At 31.9% G+C, this 15,702-nt stretch overlaps 1 protein-coding gene across 1 annotated transcript in view; it reads right to left on the bottom strand.

Annotated features, from left to right (window-relative positions):
* Positions 1-8,516, bottom strand: part of LOC124530100 — a 38,678-nt gene extending 30,162 nt beyond the window's left edge. Inside the window, exon 1 of the mRNA XM_047104100.1 lies at positions 8,198-8,516. The gene's annotated coding sequence lies outside the window, so the exon portion shown is untranslated. The remainder of the gene's footprint in view (positions 1-8,197) is intronic.
* Positions 8,517-15,702: the final 7,186 nt, after the last annotated feature.

Raw genomic sequence — 15,702 nt, 5'->3', positions numbered from 1 at the left:
ACTAGTTTATAGAGCAAGCGAACGTTTTGGTATTTAATATACTCAAACACAGCGATACCAAGTAAAGTTTAAATCAATACGAAATTAATTTGGTAGCTCATGACCTCTTTTGCATCTTGTTGTTGAGTTGGCTTCCTATCTACCAATAAATGTTAGCAGACTTATTGATCACTTACTGATGGATTTTGACTTTCATGCCGATTATATGTAGGTAGGTTAATGTATATAATTTAATTGATTCATACATTTTCTTTTAAAAGTAATCAAATTGTCTTGTTTTTTCGATTATCTTTATTTTCGAAGGATTTTAAACGTCAATCATAGAAGCAAAAATGAGCAAAGTCTGGCTATGGGTTGATAACGTAGCGCAACTATGAAGAAGTCGTCCTTTTCCTATAGGTCTTATATTTAAATCGCTATCATCAGTAATGAGGTCTTCAAAATAAGCAAATCATTTAGAAAATTTACTTAGTAGTAGTTAGATTTTTCGTAGAGGATTAACGGAGATATTAAGGTTATGTTTCAGGGCAATTTGGTAAACTCTGTAAAAAATATTATTTTTAAACACACATATTTTGGTACAATAACAAAGTTGATATCATTTTTTTTAATAAATCAAATAGGTAATATACAAATATATCACAATATTTTCTCAGTCTATCTTTATTTTTTTTATTTTATAATTATGCTTTGAACATATCTCAACCGTAAACTGTTGCGTACGTTTATTTTATTTAACTAAGAAAAAATCTGAATGTAAAACAGCGTAGCTAGATCACATTCAATTTGTGTATATTACGATGCTTTGAATTAATTATAATGAGACCTGGAAATGGGTCGCTAGTTCACAATAAAATAAATAAATCGTCATTAATTACATGCTTAGATTAAGATATTTGATTATTTCAAATTATGTCATAAAATATTGACAGTGTATAAGGTTAAGTAAAGTTACAAATATACATTATGATAATAATTAATTAAATGTTCTTAGCGAGGAATAGGTATAACACCAGTGTCCAGCGCGTCGTTGCTGGATAAGAGCCTCTTTAGAGCTTTTCCTATGACGCTTTTACACAAGGGATTGGTGGATTAGTAACAAATAAAAAGTATATATTCGTATTGTACCTACAGAGAGCGATCCATAAAATCTTTATCGTGCTTCATGAGCTTAATGTATAAAGGAAATAAAGCTTCGAAACGATGCGTTAAGACCGTTGCTTTTCTTAATACTTAGGAGCTTGGCCAATAATAACATTCACTGTCGGTGCCTTTAAAGTTATACGAATTCCGTATAAATAGATTAGATTTTAGTTCTATACAATTCGTTTTCACACTTATTTAATTTAATCGAAACTTTTGATATTATTTAATCACGTGCAGCTTAACTTGCTCGTTTTATTTTCGTAAAACTGCAAAAGTTGCTATTGTTGTGGCGATGTTTTATATTTATTAGGCCTTAAATATTGTATGCGCTTTCCACCATTGTTCGCCTCTCAATTTCCTTTCATTAGGTTTTCACAAGAACAAATTGCTCTCTGCCACTTGGGAACCTATTTACTGTTTTGTTTTATATAATGTAAATTGATTTAAAATTGAAATTATTCACGTGTTATATAAATATTATATAAATGCGACGAGTATAGAATTATAATCAAGTTGATTACAATAAAACGAGATATAAATCCAAAATATAACGAAGTATTTTTTTCTGCTGCAATAGCTCTTTTTTTGCAAAAGCTTGCTCACAATTACTGAACTGTGTTCGTGTTTTGTATTTCATTTCTCGGTTTTCGAAAGTATTGTATATTTTAATCATCTATATTTAATGTTAAATTGCTGAAATTCATGAAATGGCTTTCCGATGAAGCGCGAATACAAAAACGGAATGAGATATTAAAATATTGTTGTGTATCAATAACAAGTTTAAAATAATTATTTTTTTTAAATATTTATGCAGAAAAACATTTAAAAGAAAAAGGTACAAAATTATTTATAATAAATATTGTTTTTCCTGTACTCTTTGAGATGTTTTTGGGGCTAACTTCTCTACTTTGCTTCAATTTGGGTCACACGTGGCAGATTTTCATCCGCCACATGAGATGAAATATAATAACCCTATGTTAAGGACATGAAGATTCAATGGTCCTTGCCCGGGTTTGAGCTAAAAATCATCGGTTATGATTGAAGATGTCACGTCTTCTAATTCTATTTGGCCATTACGCCATTTTTCTTTGAAAGTAATTCTGAAAAATAATTTCAGTTTTCTTTACATATTGCATATTTACATAAAATTAATGTTATGGTATATAATTGATTTCTATATTATTTTCAGATTATATTAGTAAGTAAAGTAAGTAATAGTTCCACATATTGTTCACCAAAATCAGTCCAATATTCGATCAGTAGATATTAACACAGTCAGAGCGCTCCGATCAGAATAAATTACATTAGCGTACTTACTCTATTATTGTAATACTGTAGATTATACAATTTTGTGCAGCGTGATAAAATAGGCCCTTTCATGTTCGATATGTCTATTGATAGTAAAAAGCTGATCATGTTTTCATGATTCAAGAAGCCCTTTTCATAGAAACAAGATCTTGCACGATCACTAATTATTTAACTAATAGTCCTACAAAACTGCTAAACTTGGTGCAAAAGCCTTAAATGTGAATTCAATGCATCGAAATCGAACGACGTTTTTGAAATATATCACGTTTCAAAAATTTCAATATATGTATAACTGTTTTTCAAATAACCCGATTATGTTGATTTAGTTATTTTTTATTATCAATAACTATTTTCAATTGCGAAATAAAATCTGTTTCATTTATTGATAACAGAATATAATTTTTTTACTAACGGAATACAAATAATAATGTTGAATAATATTTATAGCACGCGACAAAATAAATACATGGAAAAATAGCGTTCGTTTTCGTGACTTTAAAGTTCGGAGACTTAACTGCTAACTTTGCAATCGCAATAGTAAAATAAATCTTTTTATAGAAGTTCAAGTACTTCAAGTGAATTAAATAAAAATAAATGTATTAACATAGAAGTGAATCAGTACACAGCACACTGTATAAAAAGAAACATTTCGCGAAAACTTTCAAGGGATGCTGACTTCATGCGAAGCTTACGGACGTAGGAATTTAAAAAGTTTCCTCAGGCATACGAGTAAACTGAATATTTAGGCGTGCATGATGAATGAAACAGCAGATCTTGAGCCGGACTCGAGAGCTTGGAATATATTATTACGGCGAGAATCGTGACCCATTGTGTGGTGTGTTTTGTCAACAGTACGCCCTGTTGCAACACAATCGACGAAACAAATGCAACTCTACTCAACATTGTTCTATTTACATCTGCCTCGCTGCTCGGAACTAATTTAGAAGACGCTACCGTAATTTTAAAAAAAATCAGACGCTTCGTTTAAAACCAGTCAAGTGTATTGAGTGTACGAACATGTCATTAATTAAAATATCAATGGTTCCTCTCATGCATCATAAGTACATCTTCACCATCTCTCTTATTGATTGATATAATATATTATAAATGAACAAATGTTTTTCGAACCATACCTTTTCCCTATAGATATACCCGATGTACGATGATTGCTTCGTTGATCTAGTGGTTAGGCTACGAGCTTGTAATTCACGTAAGCTCGTTGTATACTTGTTACTGTGCAAATATTAAATATTCACATCAAAAAACCATAAATATTTTATTGTTACTAAATTTCCTTTAAAAAGCTTATGCACTTTGTACGCAACAAAGTTACGCATTTGTGTTTTTACGAATAACAGTGAATGGGGTTGGGTTAAATAAATGCAAGATTATTGCATCTGTGACAAGATCGATATGATAAATTGATGGTGAGTCAAAATGGTTAAATATATTTTTGGGGTATGTTAAGCAAATTATGATTGATTCCTATTATAATTATGATTATACTCAATAAGATGATTGCCATTATCGAAGACAAAAAGGGTTATTTTATTATCTGAACGCAACTTTTAATGTACATATTTATTAAAGTATAGACAAAAAAAGTTTTTTTACCTATCAGTAGACGATTGTTTTTAATAAGTAAATTCCATAAAATAAAATGAAAGATATATTATAACTTAATCTGTATGGAATTATAAAGACACGTTTTAGTTGTTTATTTTAACGAACATAATGATGATATTCCTTGGTCCACTTCTGAAGAGTCGTTTGTATTCATTAACTGTTACTGAAGTTATTAATTATTCAACGTTTTCGTAGTAAATTAGATCTCAAATTGAATTAAATTACCTCATGTTTATATCCGTTGTTAGTTAAAAAGTTGATATTGTTTAGACAGAAAACCTTTTCCATACATGTGAAGTTATGTTAATTAATTAATAACTAATTTGCAGTATCCGTACATTTTCCTTTTTGATTTTTAATTTGACTGAACAAGATAAAAATTATAAAACACAAGGACTTCGGAGTGTTTTGAAACTCTTTAATACTGGCTTCATGATAAAACAATGGGGAAATTGTGGCTTATTACAAAACGTGCAAACTAACTCGGTAGTTTTTATACTTTTTTTATAATTATCTCGGAAAGATGCTGCGCTCGACTCCATTTTCTCATAAACATTTATGATTTACTTAAAACATGCTTTGCTGCATGCGAGATTAGATGATTCACTTTAGTAAACTAGTTTAGCATCACGTGAAAAACTTGTAGCAATATAACTTTTATAAAAACACATGTAAACACAGATATACAACTAAATAAAGGTGTATAGGCAGTTTATGATATAAAATTAAATTCCCTGATATTATTCTATTAGCTATGGTGGTTGATCTTGAGATTTACTTCAGAGCTGGTTAATTAAAATATATTGGCTTGGTATGTGAAGAAATATTTTCCACTGTAAGAAAAACGAAAGTTTACTGTATTACTCTTCCGTGTCTTGGGAAGCACGTTAAACTACCGTTGTGTCGAATTGCAATTTTATTCGACTCTGCAAGTATTCCTTTCTCGTGAACCGAGACACACCAGGAGTATATTATTTTTTAAATAATAATACCTAACTATAGTACCAGCTAATAAATTCATTTTATATATTGTATACAATGATGTACAAGTTTTGTACGTGTTATTTTTCTTATTCGCTTTGTTAAAATTATATTAATCATTTTAAGTAATACAGCATTATATAACACAAAATAGCTAGTTAATTTTCTCTGCCAAAAAAGCTTCCACAACAAAAGCTTTACACCATGTTTCGCATCATCATGGTAAGTTTCCGGGCACAAATGTTTGGTCATGTTCGTCGCAGCGATGGGCAGACAGCCAATGATAGAAATATGTTATTCCATACTAAAAATATATTCGAATTTTAATTTATTTCCAAACTGCCTTTGAAATGCATTTCAAAATGATACAGAGTAAATATATACGAAAATGAAAGTGTTTTATTTTCATTCATTTTATCTTCAAAACTGTAATCTGTTTGCTGTGATTAAATATTGTTTGAACCGGTCACTTTTTATTTAGATGAGATTTTTGAAAATGAATATTACTCCATATAGTAAATGATTTTATGCATTCATTAATACATTGGTTTTACACAATCTAATTGGTAATTATATTTTTTAATTGTCGCTTTGATATAGATGCATTAACGATTACTTAGTAAGAATAATGAATGGCGCAAATAACATGCAAAAAAAGAGTATCAATTCCTGATATATTTTTACAGCGCTGTGCTCTGTCAGTAATTACACTGAATCACTCACCCTTCATAGTGAAACAGAGCAATACATAGTACTGATATTTACTAGTAGACTAATTGTGAATGATTTTTATCCCGTCCCGGCCATAGATAATGAGTTTTACAGTCGAAAATTTAAGGAATATAGCAGCGCCTCATAATCAATACAGCATAAATGTAACAATCGTATCATTCGTGGATAAAACGCAACATTTCTTTAATACAGAAATCGAGTATTACATAGGATATATATAACTAGGATATATTTATATTATAAACAAAAATCAAAGTGTGATGCTGTTTGAAATAAAATAGTATTTTAAAACTGATTTGTTAATAGTTTTTATATATTATAATGCAGTTATGTTGTACTGAAACGTAAATCGTAATATCAAAGCCCTAGAGAAAATAATCGAACCCATAATAGACTTGAAGATCTGTGTGATAGAGATAAGACCATGTCGTGAGAGGAAATCTTGATCGTCTTATGCTCCTCACATCTCAGAATGCTGATTTATAAGTATTAATTTAGTAACTTAATAAACAGATATTAACGCATTTCTTTCAGAAGCAGCCGTTACGTAAAAGTATTTTATTTAAAAATCTTTCTATTTATTCTTATCATCGTTTAATTTGAACTTAAAAATTAAGTTTTTTAATTACATTTTATATTTTGTAACTTATTTACAACCATATGACAAAAAAATTCTACCTGCATGTTTGGTTATTGCACCTCAACAGGTTAAAAAATGTTCATCGCCATATTCGTACAGACACTGAAAATTATGTTGTCTGTGAAATAGTTGGCAGTTGTTTGAGATATATTTGGTTTAAAAAAAAAAATGTTTTTACAAGTTTATTTAGCCAGTGGTTAGAACGCGTGTCTATGGAGCGATAATCGTGGGTTCAAAACCAGGCAGGCACTACTGAATTTTTATGTGCTTGCTTGTAAATCCTATGTATGTGTGTTCACACAAAATGCATTGGAGCAGCTTGGTGTAGTGATACATTAACAGGCCGTTAGTTTTTTATAATGCCAGGACGATATATAAACATAAGGGAAACTGTTAATAGGCATAGGTCATATACGTAATTTGTTCAAAATTATTAATCACAATGAGGAATTTTAAAAATTAAAAATGTACAATTTTATTGAATGTCAAAAAAAACTATTTATGAAAAATATTTCAGTATTATATTGTAAAAAAAATCTCTCATTTCACATGAAAACCCTCTTCCGCATAAAACTATGAAGCAACCACATGCCTTAGGCGATTTCATGTTTTTATCATACTGAAATGATAAAAAGCGTTGAAAATCAAAATAATGTGCAAAAAATGAGCACAACGTTCATTTCGTTGGAATGTAGATGATGATGATGGTGCGTCACTTAACGAGGCCGCACAATTTAATCAAATGAAAAACGAAAAATATGAAAAGAAAATTTGTTGGAATGTATAAGTCCTTTTAAAAATGGCTGCACATTTAGATTATTAATTGCGTTAATTTATTTCGCGAACTAATGATGTTAGGGTTTCAAGAACAAAATGAGAACGATGTTCGCTCTGATATTTTATCTTTGGCTATGATCATGAATTGCTAATGACTTCTCTTGTGTGTAGAGCAAATCATTTGGTTTGATTCATATATTTTGTATTTTTATTATACGTTCGGGTAGAATAACAATCACTTGTTCTCGTTATTTTATATTTTGTTTCCATTGTAATCAATATTAAGTTGGTTCTTTACAAATATATCAAGTCGTTTTTTATTGTATTCCAAATTGATTTTATGTACAAAATATATTTATTAAAAAAATTAGAGATGATAAGTTTTGTCCTATAAATTTTTAATAACTACTCTACTTAGCATCCGTGAATAATGATCGCCTAAAACCGAAGGTAGAGAAATGAAAATTTCATGACTTGTAATTATTTTGACTTTAGATAACAAAATTTCTACTGAAGAATGGTGGATCTTAATATTTACTTTTGCAACTTGCTACCACATCAAGAAAGTTTAAACAAAATTGAGAATTAAGCGTTACTCATTACGACTATATAATCATTATAACTCTAAATAGTACAATTGTCAGCATGTAATTTTTGTACTAATAGGTATATACTTCTATACCTATAATCCTTTTTTATGTATTATTTTCAACTACGTTTACATTTCAGCTTGTACTTTAATTTTCTTCAGTAGATTATTTAATAAAATGATGTATGTTGCCTTGAAATAATAAATATTAAATGGTAAGGAGAAAATCAATTAATGATTAAAGTATTGAAAATTTATTTATTCGCATTAAACTTTAAATAACTCTTAAATAAAATACAGAAGAACAGATCAGACACTCCCTTCAAGTTCTTATTTAAGTTTAATAAATACACATATTTTTTAGAAAGAAATCGAATTAACTTTACTTGAATACTTACAGAATTAAAGCGGACGTAGTATTTTCAAATCCTTCAAATGTACGGTACCATTTTCAAATTTAACCAACCAGCAACATGCACTCATAAACTCTTAATTATAGTAAAATACAACTTGAAACAAATGTGTCACTGCACGGTAATTCCTAAACAAACCCAGTATTAAAGTTTCATGCAAGAGCCGGGCGTATAGACTGGGCCGGAGCGAGCTGAGCGCGCAGGCGACGGGCGTCGGCGCCGCTGTGCGCCACCTGTCGCGTTCGGTGCGGCGGGCAGCTGGCGGCTTGCGGAGACGCGGCCGGGAGCAGCTCTTAGGCGACGGCTCGCGAGCGACTGAGGCTGAGCGGAGGCTGGAGCGCTGCCGGCCCGGGCACGTGGGCTGCCGGGCGCCGGCCGCCGCCCAGGTGCACCTGCACCCGCGCGCCCCCACACCGCTCGCTCGCGCCGCCGCCTCCGCTCCCGACGCACCCCGTTTGTACCCTCTTGCACTCTGTCTGCACGTTTCGTTAATACTCTAATTAAAATTGCGCCCAATAAAAGCGTCATGACGCGTATTGTACCTCTCAGCTCTGTTAACTAATGATAAATTGCAATTAATTATATTGTGAAACATATAGGTTTTTGTTTAACGAGTTAACAACCTTTACAAAGTTTCTAATATAAATAAAGATCACTATGTTGTTTTTCAATGATTGCGACTCTAAAAATATGTCTCAACAAAGAAACTTATATTCAAATATTATTTCAAGTTCCATGATTGGGCCAATTTTCAATTATATTAATAAGCGGACTATGGAACGAAAGACTTGATTCCTTGACTCTTGATAAGTGTACAAATGATGTTAAAAAATATATATGAGCTTGGCTGTTGCTATTAATTCTTAAAACGTCGTTTCAAATCATAAATTTATAAAGAATTTATAACTAGACCTATAAATATAAAATTTTGACTAAAGTAATAATAATAAATACTGTACAACGTCTTTTGTTGCATAGCAAAATCAATATCATAATAAAGGTTCGAAGTCTATTTAAACAATAAAATAGCTGATATATATTAACAAACTGCCTAATGTACTGAAATGTAACGTTGAATAGTTAGTACGGGCTTCGTCAAACATGACCGCTGCGGCGGCTCGCTAGATAGTTCATCATGGTGAATGCGTTTGAATCATATAGAGCCACAAAAGGTCTCGTGAAAAATACCGTCTGAGTTCCTGTTTTGACAACGATAATTTAGCCGTCGTTGGAATCGTGCCAAACTCTTTCAGCTATTCAACGGTTCATAATATAAATAAGATCATGTTTAGATGGGTGACATGACAATAATTAAATTATGTATTGTATTATACTCACTTTTATGTTGGAAATATAAATGTTCGTAATGTAAAATGTTTTTATTATCAATGGGAAATATTTATCTCGTATATATGTATATTACAGATGGTTGGTGATATATATGTTTGAGATTAAAAGACTGCGACCGTTTGACTGATTACCAAGAAAGTTGGCACAAATGTATATGGAGGATGTTTATACTATTCACTTTGTATGTGTGTTTATAATTTGATGCTAGACGGCACTGCAGTACATCAACTTCATTACCACTCCACTGATTGCCATGACAATTGGTATATTATACACGAAGGCAGTTGTTGTCCTCGTTTGCAAAGAAAACTGATTCCTTAAATTGAATTGAATTAATCTTCACTTGAGGAAATATAATCCATGTAATAAACTGTCAAATCATCACCACACAGGCCTAAAAGTGATTTTGTAAGACGTGAATGGTTGTTTATACTTCCAAATCAGGGGCAGAGAATATATTATCACATCTGAAGAGAACAGTATGAAAATCAATACCACTTCAGTTCCTTTTTATATGTCAGCGAATCTTGATTTAGCATTGTTATTCATTGTTAACGAAACAAATTGTTTTAATGTATTATTTTATCATTAATTGTAATTTTAGAAAATCAAGATAGTGTACTCAACGAGCAATTGGATCACAAGTTTTTATATCTTTTTTTAACCAGACAGACATAAAAACTAAAGTTGTGGCAACTTTTATGTTTACTCGACTTATACTTAAATGTTTGCTGTTGACAAAGACGGAGATAAAATCGTTGGTACGGCTGTTTTTAAGCCAACATTTACTAAAGGCAAAATTATACAGATGTACAAAAACATGTGGTATGTATTTCAGGGATTTCTTTGGACATATCCATTGTAAGTAGCTTATCATTCTAGATGACTTTATTGCTGACTTCTAAGTTTATATTATTAATAAGACGGTGTCTGTGCCTCGGAAGGCATATAAAGCTGTTAGCCAGAACTCTAGACGGTCGTGTCGGATTATCCTCTCGTCGGATTTTGATAGATCAGATGATGTACCCGAGTTTGTCCACACACTTCTCCACTATTATATCTGGGTATACTCAATCGAAACAGCAGTCACATAATATTTAAAGATACACATAGAAGTAAAACCGTTGCAAGAAAGCTAAAACAAAATAAAAAATAACAAACTAATGACCGAATAACATTTGTATGAAAGAACAATATTTCAGTAAAACGTTTTTAAATAAATTTCCACAACTAAAAACAGCGTCTTCTGATAGTGTGGCTGTTTTTTATGACTTCGTGGTTTCAGTAGTACAGTTTTATTGAACGACACGAAACGAATGGAAAGAGAGAGATCGACAGGATTGTTTGAATCCCCTTATCTACAAACTTCTTTATTAAGTAAGAAGTTGCTAAAGTATCTTACAAATAAATGTAGATTTCAGATAGTTTTTTTCCATTTTATCTTGTCTGTATGCATAATACTATGAGAGCGGTTATGTAAGCTCAACAAACAATGGAAATTATAAAATAAGTTTAGTTACAGAATTTCTCACGTATAAATAGTTGTAGTAGTTGTATTATATAATTTTTTTGATGTAATTATAAAACCAATATATTATGTTATAATACAAACAGCATTATCAGTTATTAAATCTTTCTGAATAATTTCTGTAACGTTTGATATAATTAATTTATATTTAATGATGATATTTTCCAATTTTAAAATGTTGACTGAAAGAAATAAAAATTATATAAAAAAAAACATAAAAAACTTAAAACTTTTTTAATCTCTATAAAAATATTATAAAAAGTCTTATAGTTTATAATGCTGGTTTTTCGATAGCATTCCCAAAGTCTTGACAGATTCTAATAAGATTTACAGGCAAATGAAATATGATATTATAAATTTTGAATATATTTTATTATCAAATTGATTTCAAAACTGACTAACTTATTATTAAATACTATTCGGTATTCAATGTAGTTGTGAGCAACTGAAATAGTCTTAACGGCAATTATATCATGATATATAAATAATTCATTATTACGAAATACGTTCGCTATGTGTAAGTGTAGTATTTTACCCCCATATGTTGTGCAACCGATATTATAATTGCAGCGTTTTATATCATTTAATAATATATGAAGTTCTCTATTCATGTAACATGCATTCAGGCGCCCGCGAGCGTAATATCTAGCGCACTGCCTTATTTAACGACTAAAGGGGGAGCTTTTCTCGCCAGTAACGATCAAATATTCAGAGCGTTAATTAGACCCCTAATACTCATCGAGAAGCCGAATACCTAGTTGATTTCTTATTTGAAACTTAGACTACGGCGTCTTTAAACAAGCTATTGTCTAAAGACGCCGTCTAAGTTTCAAGTTAAAAGTAAAATATCTACTGAGAAAATTGTTTGCGTCGTATTTACGTTTATCTTTATTGTTCCTTACTTAAATCATTGTAATAGTATTCGATTTTTTATTGCCATCGATATGTTATATATTACATATTGCTCAAATATTTAGTTTTATTCATATGTTAAATATCTTAAATGTAAATGTGGACTAATTACCAAGAAAGCTTTATACCCAATCTGTAAATATACATAAAACGGGATTCGAATAATAAACGTCAGAACTCCCTTTATCCCAGCTAGAAGACGAAAATTCTATATAATATTTATGCATATCACATTACATAAGGATAAATCAAAATAGTATTGTATTAAAATGAAAATTTTAAGAGGCAAATTGTTAAATTTAAATTTAATTGCAAATTGTGAAATATGGTTTTGTTATTTTCACGTTATCTTATAACTTCCGATAACATCGACATTACGCTTCGTAACTTTCACATCGTCGAGTATCAAATGAAAACCTTGAATATTATTTATTATTACTCGGAGACACGAGTCGATACAGACGAGAAATAACGACAACACAAAAGGAAGGTTTTCAATACAATAAGCCCTTACAATATCTGACCTGATTCGCTGTTAGATCTTTTTATTCATTATGTTCCATTAATGAAAGATGGGGATGGATATATTTGTACAAGTACCTTTCACTCGTATTAAAAATAATAATTTATTCATGAAAATCAAGGGCATTGAAGTATTTCTGAAGATAAAATTATAGATTCTGAAAATTCGCGAATAACAAGTAATATGTTTTTATTAGCAATCATTTAAAATAAAGATTAACAAAATATTTATTATTAAATTATATCTCTAAACAGCTGCGCTATAATAAAACAGTGTATTGTTTACTTTTATACAATTTTTTTTACAAGACCTGTATAAGTCTTTGTTTAGAGGGCAATAAAATAGAACAATCAATTATTGTAGCGACACGTGAACAGCCGTATTAATTAAAATCTAGTAGTTAAAGTACTAGTAGACTATTTAGTTCAAACTGCTTTAATGAGGATTGCCAGAATGATGGAGCGGCGCGGCTCGTTCAGAGTTCGCCAATTATCTTCCACGAGACGCTCTGTTACCGTCGGCATTTCTTATTACTATGGCTTAAAAATCATACTTTTGTTCTTAAACACAGTTAAAATTTTAAATTAAAAATGTAATTTATCTTTTAGGTGTTTTAATTTAAAATAAATAGAACAAAGATTATAATATTATTTTAATTAGAAATAAAATATTAAATATACTTGGTGGTAGGGCAATGTGCAAGCCCGTCTGGGTAGGTACCACCCACTCATCAATTATTCTACCGCTAAATAACAGTAATCAGTATTGTTGTGTTCCGGTCTGAAGGGTGAGTGAGCCAGTGTAACCGCCGGCACAAGGGACATAACATCTTAGTTCCCAAGGTTGGTGGCACATTGACGATGTAAGGAATAGTTACATTTTTTACAGCGTCATTGTCTATGGGCGATGGTGACCACTTACCATCAGGTGGCCCATATGCTCGTCCGCCAACCTATACCATAAAAAAAAGATATGTCGAAAATAATTGTTTAGTTGTTGAGATAATATGACCCGTCCTTGGAAATTAAAAATAGAACAAATCTTATATCATCCAACCGCAAATAAAAACAAGATACATTATGTAACAATTTTCTTATATGACTTTTGTACAACGACTGTGCTTTTGAACCACAGCTAGTTGAAAATTGCCTCGAGGACCAGACAGTCAAAGTTCCAATCCCGACAATAAAGTTACACCCGGCCGGGATCCGTGCCAAGTCGTTCAACGGCTGGTAATATAATTGTGGTCAAACTCGACTGGTTTTACGAATTGTGAATAACGTACTTACTAATTAACTTTAACCGTACCTACACCGCGTGCTTATCAGATCGCAATAATAAAGTCGAGAAACGGTTGATGCTATTGTCCCTCTCATTGTTGGTTGATACAACTGAGGCTGTGTCTCATCGTGTATCGGAATACAATAAAGAATTACTAACAACATTTTACATTACCAATCAATGATAAATACAAATTGAAGACTATCACAATAGTAATATATAATAGTAACAATATGTACTTCCTACAGCTAAGCTACGGCCTTCTCTCCCTTTTTGAGAAGAAGGTTAGAAGCATCTTTCACCTCGCTCCAATTCGTTCGTTTGGTTAGTGCTTTCAAATCTGGCCTGCCACATGAAATTAAACACGTGCAGGTTTTCTCACCGTGTTTCCTTAACCACCAAACAAATTACCACCAACACAAATAAAGTACATGAAAATTTGGTGTTGTTTGCCTGGGTTTGAACCCGCAATCATCGGTTAAGATGTTCGCGTTGTAATTACTGGACCACCTCGGCTCCTAAACTACTAAAACTCATATGTCATCTAACTATCCAACATCGATTAGCCGGATTTCGGTCAGCGATCTTCAATTAAGAGCCATGATTTATAATTCACTCATTCATGGCAGTTTTTAATTAAGATTCATATTATAATTCAATTATACCAAATCTGCAATAAAAATATATTCACCAATAATGTGTCAATTTTTGAATACAGTAAACATCAACTTAATTGGTAATAATTATATAGTTTAAACTTCACGCAAGCTCGTAGCTTCATATAAACTAATTAATTATTTTATCGTCAAGTTTTAATAGGTGTTTTATAAATCAATCAGTTAGTTCTATTAGAGCTAGCGCGCACTGGTGATTTTTGTCACGGCGACTATTTCGTCACTCTTGTGAAGTCCGCGAATATGTATGGGGGAGTGCGCACGTTACGACATGACAATTGGGTGACATTTGTGTCCGCCGACCGGCCATCAAGCCCGTGACGAAACTCTCAGCGTCTTTACGTTTTTTCATAGCAATGCGTGTACTAGTGACAATTTTGTCACTCTCGTCGTCAATCTTTTGCTATCTGCACTTTGACTGGCGGCTTTGGCACACGAAAAATGGCGTCACCATTTATTTAAAACGTAAACATTCGTGAAGACAATACTGATAATGATGTTCTAATAGAAGAAGTGGAAAAGAGACCAGCTCTTTATTATAAAAAATCGAAATAGTATTCAGATATTCACGTGAAAATTAAAGCGTGGGAAGAAATTAGTACCCAGTAATCTCTTCGCTTTCTTTTTCTCCCGAGTCTCACGAGTTCACTGAGAACCACCGTCTCTTCGAAATCCATTGTGGCTAGTGTTGCCCAAATTCAGTCTTGGTCTTGCAGTCTTGGTCTTGTTCTTGCGTTTTTGCAAGCCCAAGACCAAGAACAAGACCGCATATTTTTAGCAAGACCAAGACCAAGACTGACCGTGCAAGACTTGAGCAAGAACAAGACTTAGCCTGCAAGACTCTTGCGTCTTGCATCTAGGACTTAGCGCTATTTCACGGAGCAGTTAGGTGTAACAGTTCGGTGTATAGGTACGCTTAGGAATTGTATGAGACGCAAAAAACGGTATCAAAGAATATGAAAAACTGGACCTATGCGCATTACGACTAATACTATAAACATACCTACATAGCGAATAAAAAAATATCCATTAAAATCAAACTGAGTGCATGCATAGTTATGTTTCAATCATCGGCACTTTGATGATGCGGCATCAAAGGTTTTGTACTTACTTCTCAAAGAAATTTGCCATTTTTCGGAAGTATATGGTTATGATACACGTGCCGGCGGATTCTTTTGAAATCATATACAACTATCGTTGCCGCAGCGCCGAATTCACAACA

This window comes from Vanessa cardui, chromosome 5 (assembly GCF_905220365.1).
Source record: "Vanessa cardui chromosome 5, ilVanCard2.1, whole genome shotgun sequence".
NCBI lineage: Eukaryota > Metazoa > Arthropoda > Insecta > Lepidoptera > Nymphalidae > Vanessa > Vanessa cardui.
The sequence above is the reverse complement of the archived record's forward strand: the minus strand, read 5'-3'. Positions and strand labels throughout refer to the sequence as shown.